Genomic DNA, 12,307 nt, shown 5'->3' with positions numbered 1-12,307 from the left:
AGGGAGTCAGAGTTAAATCCAATGTACCCTGTAACAACAGATCATAGATCAAAGATGTTTTAAAGCTGCTCGAACACTCTGTGGGATTTTCCCATTCTTTGCCTCCCCTTATTTCGGCTCATCTCAGCCCGCCTGGTGAAATGAACCTTTAAACCCAAGTTTTTTCTTTACAGAGCAATCTGGTCACAGGAAAACGACTGTCCCATTTCGCTGCTTTGTTTGGTTTAGTTTCAATGACTGACCCCATTTTGCTACTTTGTTTCCTTGAGTTTCATTCATTTTTGCCGTGTAACCCGACCCTGCAGCTATTCCAAAGATAAACACCACTCCAGAGGAGGCACAGTTTGGGAGCCCCAGCTCCCACATTTCCCATGGAAACCTCCTCCATTCCCCATCCCAGGGGAGGGCTCTCGCTCCAGGAGCAGCCCCCAAAAATGACAACCCTTCCCCTCTGCAACAGGGACACCCGCTGTGCTCTGCAAGACAAATTTCCCCCCCGCTTTCCTGCCTGGGGCGGGTGACCCCGGAGTCTCTTCTCAGTCCTGGGCGGGGGTGGCGAGGCCACCCGGCACGTTGCAAACCTTAAATCTCACCCCCCGCCCCCCGGAACGCGTCGCGGTGTCGCCGCGGCCGAACGGCCACCAGGTGGCCCCCGGTCCCCGCGCAGCCGCCACCCGCCCCGCTTCGGGGGGGTCCGGCTGCTGCCTCCCCCTCCCGTGCTGGGGGTGGGAGCGTTTTGCAGCGTGCGTGGGGTGTTGGATGGAGCCCCGGGGCTCCCCAGGAGCCAGCCGGCACTTTTGGGGTCCCAGATGTGCCACTCATCGGTGCCCCCCCCCCTTATAAAGGGACCCGTCTCTGAGGGCTCCGGGGCTGGTTGCTGTCCCCAGGGTCTCTTCCCCACATCACAAGATAAGAGGAGGTCTCTACGTGCATTAAACCGACCCTCATCACCCCTGCCCACAGCAGCTCCCTAGGCCTACTCGGAAGGAAGCCAAACCCATGATTTATTGTGCGGAACCTGCCAAACGCTTTGCAGATTGTCTGGGCTGGATGTGGAAAGCATGGAGGCGAGCAGCACCCAGCCACTGGCACACATAATCACAGCGAAACGCTCTCTCCTCATCCTGCAGACAGGCTGGAAACGGGCTAGTCTTCAGATTTGGGGACCTATTCCCAGGCACTCCCTTAACTGATTGAAATCTGGTCCACAAGCACCAGGACATCCATCTCCCCTGTGATCCCGCAGAGGCAGAGGGATGCGAGTGTGGAGCACAGCCAGATCCTCTGCCACCCACCCACTCCCCTCCCCACACATTGTGCAGATGAAGAACCACCACAGGAGCAACCCCTTCTGCACAGCCCACCAGATCTGGCTGCTTCAGCCTCTGCTATTTAAAACAACAACAAAAAAACCACCGCACACAAATACACTATGAACATGGAACCCAGCAGCAGTGACCTCCACTCTGCAGCCATGAGAAAATTCATGCAGATGTGAATGGGAAGCGATTTTTCCCCCCTTCCGCTCCCATTAGGGAAAAAAGCAACAGCCAGTAGCAGGCTCAGCCTTTACATCTACGTGGCACAAGCAGCTGATCCGCTAACACGCTTTCCCTGGCAACTAATAAACTAGATTGTTATTTGATTATAGTGGAGTTGCTGGGAAAAAACAGGCCATGAAGATCAGGGTAACAATCGTTCAGGCTGTATACATCCTCCTCTTCTCCCCAGGTAGATTTGTGTGAGCATGAGGCTGGTGAAAAGCTATTTCACTTAAAAAAAAAAAAAAAAGATAATACCTTTAAATAATCCCACATGCTTTTAGGACAGAGGTAATTGAATTGAAAAGATCTTGTTAATCCCCATTACAGCTATTCATGTCATTTGGAAAGCAATGGGAGGATTGGAATATGGATGGGAGGAAGGTCTGGAAGTTTAGCATTGCAAGCATTTTCCATGCAAAGGCAGCCTGGTGTAGCTCTCCGTGTCAGCAGGGAGATGAACAGATGTGATGGAAGGAGATGCCGCCCCGCTGCACCCCGAGCAGCCCGCCCAGCTCCCTGGGTTGCTTTGCACGGAGCTGCATCGCTCCGGGAGCTCCAGCTCTGCTCCAAACAGCTGCTCCGCTCTCCCAGGAAGCGGCTGCGTCCCAGTGCTTGGAAGTGATCCTGGTGCATGGTTTGCGTATCTATTTATAAAGCACTGTGGAATCCTTTAGGATGAAAGGAGCCATTATAACCCAGATTTATTACCCAAAAAGTAACCACAGATTTTCTCCACTTCACCCTTCATTTGCTTGTCTCGAGACAAGTCTGAGCAACAGCATTTAGATAGAGACCCTCTCTCCTAACCCCGCCAGAGGAGGGGATGTTTCTGGCTGGCAATATCCCTCTCTTGCCAGGGATATTCCCCACTGGCACCACCCTTCTGCAGCAGGAGGAGAAATGCCCCTTGGCACATGGTGGGAAGAGGCAGCAGCTCCAGGGCCGGGCTTCCCCTCGGCAGATTAGCACCCGGCAGGCTCTGGCGTTGCTCACATACCAGAGCGGGACGGCCCTGCAAACCTTTCCCGCTGGACATACTCTAGCTGATACTCAGAGCCCGTAATTGCAAGACACGTCGGGAAATATTGGTCAGGATTATATCTGTTTGATTGACGGGTATGAGGATTTTTTCCCCCTGCTTTCCCAGCCAGCCGGCTGGCCCTACACACAGCGCAGGGGAGGACACACGCCCCACGGTCATTGGATTCCTCTGGACCAGATCATGGTGCCGTGGGTGCATCTTACACGCATCCACCTTGGGCAGCGTCCCTACGGCATCCAGGAGCACTCAGCCCAAGGAAAAAGCACATTAAAAACACACAGAAGTCCCCAGCACTGACCCATTATGCTGCTTTTCTCAACATGGGGATTTTTCCTAGCTGGAAACTGTATCCTGATTCATCGCCCACGAGATGATGCCAAATGTACTTCCTTAACTGAGAGTCACAAAAACAGCTACTCAGAAATACAGAAATACATATCTTCTAAAATAATTTGCTTTGAAAGGGATGTAGACCAACTGACGAGCAAAACCACAGATCCCACACAAGGGAAAACTGAGTTTGCAAGCAAATATTAGTTCTTGCCTTAGGCACATCTGAGCAGCAGAGCAAGACAACATCCTTGACACAAGGAGTAATCAGCCTCTCACATCTTGCCCTCACCTCACTCACCCTAAACACAGATTTATTTTATTTATTTTCTAAGAAAATCCATAGCTCAGCAATCAGACCAAGAGCCTCCGATCTGTTCAATAAAATGAGGTCCCTCACGTGCCAGGGATCCCACGCCGAGCTCTGTGGCTCTTGGGCCACTGCGGTCCCTGGAGGTCACCAAGCAAACGTGTCATGTTTTGTAGGACACAGCTGTCTGCTTTGCCCCATTGCCCCGGACAGCAGCTCAGGAACGAGGGGCTGAGACCCCAGAGCAGGTCACAGGAGAAGGTTCTTCACACCATCCATCCCAGGCTGAACCCCACAAGCCCCAGATGTGCCCCCTCCCAGCGCACTTACATCTGCTGGCATCCACATATAACCCAAATCCTCGCCAGCCTGCCAGCAGTGAGGAGGCATTTGTGTGACGAGATTATGGAGATTAGCTCCGTTAGCATAAGCTGCTCCTAGGCTGGCCCTAATCCAGAGGGACATATGCAGCCCACACGCTGCCACTCGCGGTCTTTTCCAAGCTGCCCTAAAGGACCCGTGTGAGCTGGAGGGGACAATTTTCACCAATGTGTCCATGCCAGGGCAGGCGCCACATGCCAGCAGGGACCCCACAAACACTCCCAGCCCCTGCTAACGGGATGGCCACACTGGGATGGCTCTTCCTTCTCCCCCAGCCACCTTCCAGCCCAGCAGCTGCTCTGACATGAGTGCAGGGTCCTCAGGGCAGAGTTTTCCACTCTGTTTTTTTCAGCGTGGCCTCTGCAGGTGCTTTGTGCAGCAAACAAAGGGTCAGAGTAACTCAGACCCTGCCAAGCTGCCTGCAGAAGCAACCGGCTGCTATTTGCATCTTTTTTCTTGGGAAGAGGGCTCAGCCCTCAGCCTGTAACAAGCTTTTAATGATACATTCAAGGCTCTAACCTAGGAAAGCCCCATACACATGAGCTGCTGTCTGCAGGCTCCCACTCAAACCTGGGCAGTTGCACGTCCCAAATGGAACAGACTCAACGATCCTAAAGCTCTTTTCCAACCTAAATGATTCTATAATTCCATAAAGAGCTTTTTTTTATACCCCACAGCTTGACTTTCACCCACAGAAGACTTGTTGGGAGCACAACTTACCCGCAAGCAGAGTCCAAAGCAAAGTGTTTAAGGGCTCATGGGGATCATCTGCAAATTGAGCAAAGGTACAGTCCCAACCCCTCCACAGCAGCACAGCTACTCCCTACTACAGGAGTGAAGCTTCTCCCATGGCAATTAACAGCATTAATCACCAATGACAAGCAGCTGGGACTCACTGAACCCCAGGCACCCAGGTGTGTGAGCAACTTGTGAGAAGATAAAAAGCGTGTGATGTCCTGAACCCCATGAAAAGCTGGACGAGAGAGGAGGTGACAATGCCCTCAGCTGGTTATTCTGAGGGTCAGTGCTGTGCAAAGAGTCAGAATTGGGGCACAGGGACCCCTGCAGCCCCCACTCTGGGCACGGCTGGGGACAGGGGCTGTGGGGACAATACCGGGGGGCTGGTGGCCGCTCACCCCCAGCCGGCTCAGCCCTCGCTTCTCCCCCTTCCCGCGCAGGTGCCGGTGGCATCACGGCGCTGCTGGGACTTTATCTGGGTTTCTGCACATGGTGGAAAAAACACTTGGGCCACCGAGCAACAGGCTAAAAGTGGCCGGGGTCAGGGCGAGCAGCTGCCGGGGGCCGTGCTGAAGGGGCTTTGCTCTGCGACCGCCGGATCCACCCCGGCGTGCTTAAACCACTAACACCAGATTACATTGCAGCAGGCTGGGACCTGGCATGCGGCGCGAGCCAGAAATAAATCTGTTTGTGTAGCAACTGAGAAAATAGCAACACGAACTAAAGGTGTATCTTGCTTTTTTTTTTTTTTTTTTTTTTTGGAGGCTAGAAATATTTATTTATTTGGGTGGAAGAGATTTGTTCACTTTTTAAAAGGGGTTTTGCTTGGGATGTGAGCAGCGGCGACATTTCCGTGCAGGTCTGGGACTCTCTGGCCGCAGTAACGTCTGCATGGAGCTTTCATGTACCACAGGCTTTTGGGTGCTGGTGTGTACTGGGAGATGCTGGGTACAGCACAAACCAGAGCCAGATGCAGGCTTGAACTAGGCCATACTGTGTGTTTTTATATATATAGATATATATATATAAAATAAGCAAAGACCATCCTGCAAGCATAGGGCACCTCTGCTGCTCAGGGCAGCTCTCCCAGGGCTACAGTTTCCTACGTGAGCTACAGCCGGGTGAAAGAAGCACAAGGTCACCCCACGGCTGCGGGCAGAGCAGGGACAAACCTCCCACCTCCCACAGCTGCCATCCCCAGAGCCGGCCGTGCCCAATCCCTCGGCAGCGTCGTGTTGGAAGAACTCCGCAAATGGCATCGAGGAGGTTGGAGATGGGGAGGAAGGGGGGGAACACGCCTGAAATGGGCTCAACCAGAAGCCGCGCTTGTTGTGGCTCTGTGGAAAAGTCAAATATCTTTTTGCGACGTTGTCATGTCACAGGAAGGGCCGTGGAGTGAGACCAGAACCTGAGAAGGTGTTTCATAAAAGCCATCTTATCAGCTGCGTGTGACTAGACCTAACAGCGCGAAGGATGCATGATGCTCTGGTTTTAGCTTAACAGAAAAAAAAAAATGAATCATCAAAGAATATTTATAAAGGTTTGTGTCATTCTTGTGCATTTCCCATCACATGGGGATGTGTCAAAGCATCATGCTTTGTCCTGCAAGTGCTAAAGAGGGGTCTGGAAATAGTTATAGCAAAGCATGTGATCCCACTAGACTAGGAACAAGAAGACAATCCATCTTGGAGGTCTTGGCTTTCTTTTACCATCCTGTCACCTTATTTCTTCTCCTAAAAGCACCGCCAGTGTCCCATGCAGCGAGGAATAAAACGATGAGGGTGGTAAAATGCTGCTGCACACCTAATTGCAGCAGGAACGCGTAACCAAGCCCTCGGTGGCTCAGCTCCATGCAATTGTCGCTGCAAAAACATCCTGAATCAGCACCAGCTGGCTGGAAAATGAAAGCTGGGCTGTTTGCTCCCCTCTTGCAGCTCCCAAAATAACCAGCGGCTTCCCCATGCTCGCCCCCCAAAAACACACGCTCCCTCCTGCCTTTCCCAGCAATTCTGTGACCAGCGGGAGCCACAGCCGCTGTGCCCAGCCCGGTCCTCCTGGTACCCCAAGAAATGACCAGATTCAAAGGGCGTTTTTGAAGATCACCGAGGTGGAAAGCGCTGGAAAATGTGATTATCCCATCTCAGTGCCCAGGCGCTCACGCGGTGCTGCGGGGCACATCCAGCAAAGAGGCAGGAACGTCTCAAACCGCCCCCCTTGTTTCCATGCCTATCTGCACCAAAGGAGGTAATTAAGCGCCTAAATCCTGTCGGCACGGAGCAAAAGGTGGGCAGCACGTTTCTTCAGGCACCTTGAGAAGCCCGAGCCCGGAGGCAGCAGCCGAGGAGCTGCAGGAGCCGCAGGGCTGCCCAGCTCCAGCCCTTTTCTGTCCCGTGTCAGGCAGGAGCTGGCAGCAGCCAGAGCAAACTGCGCCAAAGACTTCTGACACCCTGAGCTCTGCACAGGGCGATGGCAACGAAGGGAATTGTGAAGGGGATATACAAGGGATATACAGCTCGTGCCTCAGAGGTTCACCCTCAGACCAAAAAGAAATCCCTCTCTGCTTGCTCCACATATGTATTCTGTGCTTACAGCTTCGAGAGCAGAGAACTCCTGGTGTAAACTCCTTGCACGACCTTTCCTGTTTGATGACTTTACAGCTGGCTGCCCGCACCTCAAATGCAATTTCATTTATGCCATCCATCACCAACACCTGCTGAAGAGACTGGCAGCTTCTGTCATTAACATTATTAGTGTCACCGTCACGCAGCGGTGTGGCAGAGGCTGGACAGAAGATGGGCATGCACACGGGCTCGGAAGAAATTACTGCAGTGCACAGCCCTGAGCGGTGCAGAACATGAATTGGACATTGGGCATTACCAGTCAGACCTGCGATAGCATCAAGTAAAATGCTTCTTTTGCCCTCTCCGTCTCCTCCTTTGCCCACGCCAGAATGAGCAGCGCAAGCTGCTGAGGCTCCAGCTGAGGGCGTCAGGGTGGAAATCCTATTTTTCCCATTCTTTTTCCTGCCCTGCAAGATCTTTTTCCACCACACAGCCCCCGAAGGCCACCAGCCAAGCGCAGCACTCCGCTGTCCCAGCTCCTTCTTGCTTACGTCTTCTTGCACTTCCAGGGACACGCGTCCACAGCAGCCTCCCCGCAGCCACAAAACCAGCCAGGGAGAGAACTGGCAGCATTATTTCTTGTCTGGAGACCCCCTTGCTCAACAGCACCCTTCTCTAACACAGCACATCCGAGGTTATTCTCACAAGGCAATTAAAATGGTGAAGAAATCCATATTAAATTCAACAGTGCTACTGGTCTTTACAACAGTAGATTTTGGGGCTAATGGAGCACGTGCTTTATTTCTTTCAATCCCTTCTCCACTATGCTTAATTATACTTAATTATCATAATCATTGTCTCTGCCTTCCTACCTATAACCCACTCGCCTGGGAAAAGAATTCTCTCCGATACGTCTCTCCTCCGCTTGCAAAGTCAAATATCAGAGTTTCCAAGCTAGCAGGAGGAATGCAAATCCTTACATGGCTCCGCTCCTCGGCAAGAGGCCGGGGCTGAGTCTCCATCATCTTTAGAAAGCTCCTCTCAGCAGTTAAGAACGGGCAGACTTAATTCAGGCAACTATTTCATCCCCACAGACAAAGCAAACAGGCAGAAACGCACTTCAGGGGCCGTTCGTCGAAAGGCGAGGGGCAAGATGAGCCCATCTCCCTGCAATTCGAGAGCCGCATCCCAAACCCTCCTTCAGCTCCGTGGCTGTTGCCGCTGGCTGCAACTGCATCAAGGGTGTCCCTGCACATTGATTCTGTCTGTGTAAGCACCAGGGAGAGATGGAGAAAAAACAGGAAAACATGTAGTGTACGTAGTGTGTGCTTTGTTCGGAGAACGCGCATCCGCGTGAAGAAAACAATCTTTGGAGGAAAAAGACATTTCTGAGCATCTGTGCATGTGGCTGTCCTAAAAAGCTCTTGTAAAGCCCGTTAGGCTAATTGGACAAGGGGAAGGAAAACAAACGCAGTGCTGCCTGCCATCCATTCATCGCCTGTGCAGCGAAGAACTGAGTTTATAAAAAGGATCAGATGAATCATACAAAGGCTAGCGCTCGCTTCCTAGCTGGTGCTTAAAGAAAACCTAATTACGGGCAAAATTCACCTCTGTGGTCCACACAAACCAGAGCCCGGCGCTGACTCACACCCTCAGAACAGCGTGTCTTGGCTGCAGCTTCGGGGCTGGATTTCCCGATTCCTCAGCTGGCCCTAAGCAGCGCTTCACGTTACAGCACCCCATGCAGCTCCCAACAGCAGAATCTGACACGATACCTTATCGTATTACAGCAACAAGCAGGACGGCATGACAAGATAAGCTTATTTTTGTTTTAAATGAGGTGCTGTGCCTGAGAAAATGCCACTCGGTCACACAAAATCCTCATACAGAAACAGCTCCACGAGGATCAGGAACCGCGGCAGACTGAGCAGGCACCATGCCCAGGCTACACAGACACATAGGAACACTCAAAGAACACTTTTACATCCCCGTGTACACATTTTGTTACTGTTTTCAGATTGTAAACTTGTTTTAGTAGAATATTTGCCATTCATCCCTATTAAAACAAGGAAAAAAAAAATCACTCGGTGTTGTCTGCAAACTTTGGGCATGTAACATGCATCGTTTAATCACGTAGGTCATGGCTATTTTATTGCAGCATGATTTCATCTTCAAACTATTCCAATATCCACTTGTGTACAGTAGGTTACCCATTTATAGGTTTCTAATAAAAGCAAATCTTCCTTAAGTGGCTATTACTGGATTTCTCCTTTCAGCCCCGGGATAAGCGGGATTCTGGGCTTTAAAAAGATCGCCAGTGGGTTGAATAAGAAAGTGACAACTGCAGAATGTCACGGCAAAACTGCGATACGTTCTAATTACAGCACCGTTAATGAGAAGAACATTTGTCAGGTCAGAGCATCCGTCACGTTTAACACAGACACACCGAAATCATCTATTCGCAAAGTCTGAAAATTTCCTACCGATCTCTAGTTCGATACCACAGAATGTGGCGTCTGGTAATACGAGGTAGGTTACATCGTCTGGAAATAATTAATACTTTTTTCAAATCAAGTGCTTCTTTCAGGAATTTGCACAGTGAGTCGCTAAAGAAAATTATGTATTTATTTTCTTTTTAAAATGAACCAAAATACAACTTTAGGAAATATCAGTTCATTACATTCTGATACATAGTTTGAGACTGACTTATTTCCAAAGAATTATATTCACATGCACCTTATGGTTTCTACATCCTCCACCATATTACACCTCATCATAATATTGATAATAAAACCTGTAAATTCTTTAGACATCGACATTTAGTATGAACATCTGCAATGTATAAGAAACCCTGATTAGTCATTTGATTGCACCGAGACAGATGTAGGCTGGTAAAATCATAAGGCACAGTGCTGTGTATAGGGAACACGGGTTATTCTTTTAGCACCACAGACTTACTGACCCAGTTAACCCATCTGTATTTGGATTAAAGTCACTGCACCTATCCAAGACCGCTCTGGCGACCCAAGGATTTTACACGTTACAGCGGGAGTTAAAAACATTTAAGATAGAAGTGGAGTAAAGAACATACAAGGGCTTCTTTATGGGCAGTACGAGGCGGATACATTTTTTCCGAAGCCTTATCAATTTAAAACAAAAAACAAACCCAAAACCAACCAACCAACCAAAACCACAATAAAAGAACCCTCCAAACCCCCCGCCACCAAGTGGTATCTGGGATAAACACTAAATATAAAGACATGATGTCCAGTTCTCAAATCTGCCAGGTGCCCACAGCTCCGAGTGCTCAACGCCCGCAACAGCTGCAGGTTTTTGCATTAAGGACAAGCCCGGTTTGAATCTCAGCCGGGTACCGCGGCTCTTCCCATATTATTTTGGCTCTCGGCTTCCACGACAGCGTCAAACTTTGGCAGGCGGGGGATTTGCATCCATCATTTCAGCAGAGATCTCTGGGTGCAGAATCAGCCTTTCGCTTTTTTGGCTGGGATTAGGAAGGCGCTGCTGAGATCATCATGTGTACGTTTCACAGGCAAAATAGCTCTTAGTATCAAGCAATAAACAAATAAATTTAAAAAAGGAGCTGTAATCTGCAGTGAATATCCCTTTAAAAAGGACCCCAGGTTTATTCCAGAGCTCGTTTTAAAGAGGATGAGCATTGCAAAGCACCTCTACTCATAAATCACTGCTTAAAATGTTTTCAACTGCATGGAAGTCCTAACAGGTCGCGAAGGTTGTAAACAACTTGGGGTTGAGCAACACCCCCGCCTCTTCCCCGAAAGTCACCTTAAAGCTTTCCAGTTAGTCTGTTCTGAATTTGTAGGTCACCAGACACGCCGAGTTCCTACTCGAGCTGGACGGAAAGGATTAAAAACTCCAGCAAAGTGTACCTGTTGTACCCAGAAAATGTCCACAACCAGGTCACTGCTGTGGGACGAGCAGCGCATTCAGTCTTGATTATAAGATAAAGAATTAAACCCGGCCTGGGTGGGTGTCTGTCTGTGGGGAAGGAGAATATTTTGCTGTCCCGCTGAGTTCAAATAAAATGAAGTTTGTCCCTGCAGCTTGGACGGGCAGATAATGTTTGGACCCCTGTGTTAAAGTAATGGGTATCTGTCAGATGTGATGCTCACGCTTTGCCATTAGTTTACCTAAAGATATCACTAAACCAAACAGCTAAAACTGCAGACAAGAGCGTCTTATTTACAACACAGACTAACCATGTAGGAAAACAGAGGGAACATTATCAGGAACATGTTAAAACAAGTTGGGGTGACTTTTATAAATGCGATGTCTGTTTTGCCGTAAAGCCAAGTAATTTGCCATTGTTTTGTGCTGACTTCCTACCCTGTTTCCCTGAAAATAAGCCCTACCCCGAAAATAAGCCCTAGCATTATTTTTCAGGATTTTTGAGGATGCTCGAAATATAAGCCCTACTCCAAAAAGAAGCCCTAGTTACAGCTCATTAAAAAGTCAATTTAAATAGTGTCCAGACAGCTATACATGTAAAAAAGTAATAAGTTTTGGAGGAAAAATTAGTATAAGACCCTGCCATTTTTAGGGAAACGGGGTAGAAGAACATGATTGAAGTTCCATTGGAACCTCACTAATGCTGGCCCATTAACAAACTTGCAAAGCAAGTAGTAACCACCGAAATAAAGCTGTTCTGTTAATCTATTCAAATGAGTTTAGTTTTAGACTATTTTAACATTCTATCCAGTATCACTATTAATTAAAATTGACCTCACTAGTGTTTAGTTTTCCAAAAAAAACCCAAACATGTGAATTTGGGGTTTGATTGTATCTCAGTGCAAGCAGCCCATGACCGTGACCATGACCATGACAACCCCCCATGAACGACGCCACTCGAGGACGCAGCCTGTGGTCCAACCCTCCGCATTATTAATTATTATTAATAATTCCTAGAGAACTCAGCAAGCCAAGTGCTCACAGGGACGATTCCTCAGCTCCCTCCCAGATATAATATTTCTTAGCTCACCTGAAGGGCTCTCCCAAGTGGGAATACCGGCTCACGCTCTTCACTGCAAGCAAATATTTTGTAAAGAAAATGGGGCTTAGTAACTGGAAACAAGACCAAAATATCCTCAGCTGCATTCCCTGGGTTATGAAAAAGTGCTTTGCGATAGAGTAAAACTCTTCCGAGGCTGCTTCGTTTTCCTTCTCACCTACTGTGGCTTTATAGACAAGAGCCCCAAAGCAGCAAGTTGTTTAAGTATGCACTTGGTTTTAAAATACAGTAGTCCCGAGCAAGAAAGACCCAGTCTTAAACATCCGCAACTCATAACAGGCACCTTGTGCAATCAGGTCACGCCGAACACATTTTCTCGATAAAAAGCCCCGTTCTCGCCAGCTCACTATTTAT

Source organism: Caloenas nicobarica, chromosome 21, assembly GCF_036013445.1.
Source record: "Caloenas nicobarica isolate bCalNic1 chromosome 21, bCalNic1.hap1, whole genome shotgun sequence".
NCBI lineage: Eukaryota > Metazoa > Chordata > Aves > Columbiformes > Columbidae > Caloenas > Caloenas nicobarica.
Note: the sequence above shows the minus strand (reverse complement) of the source record.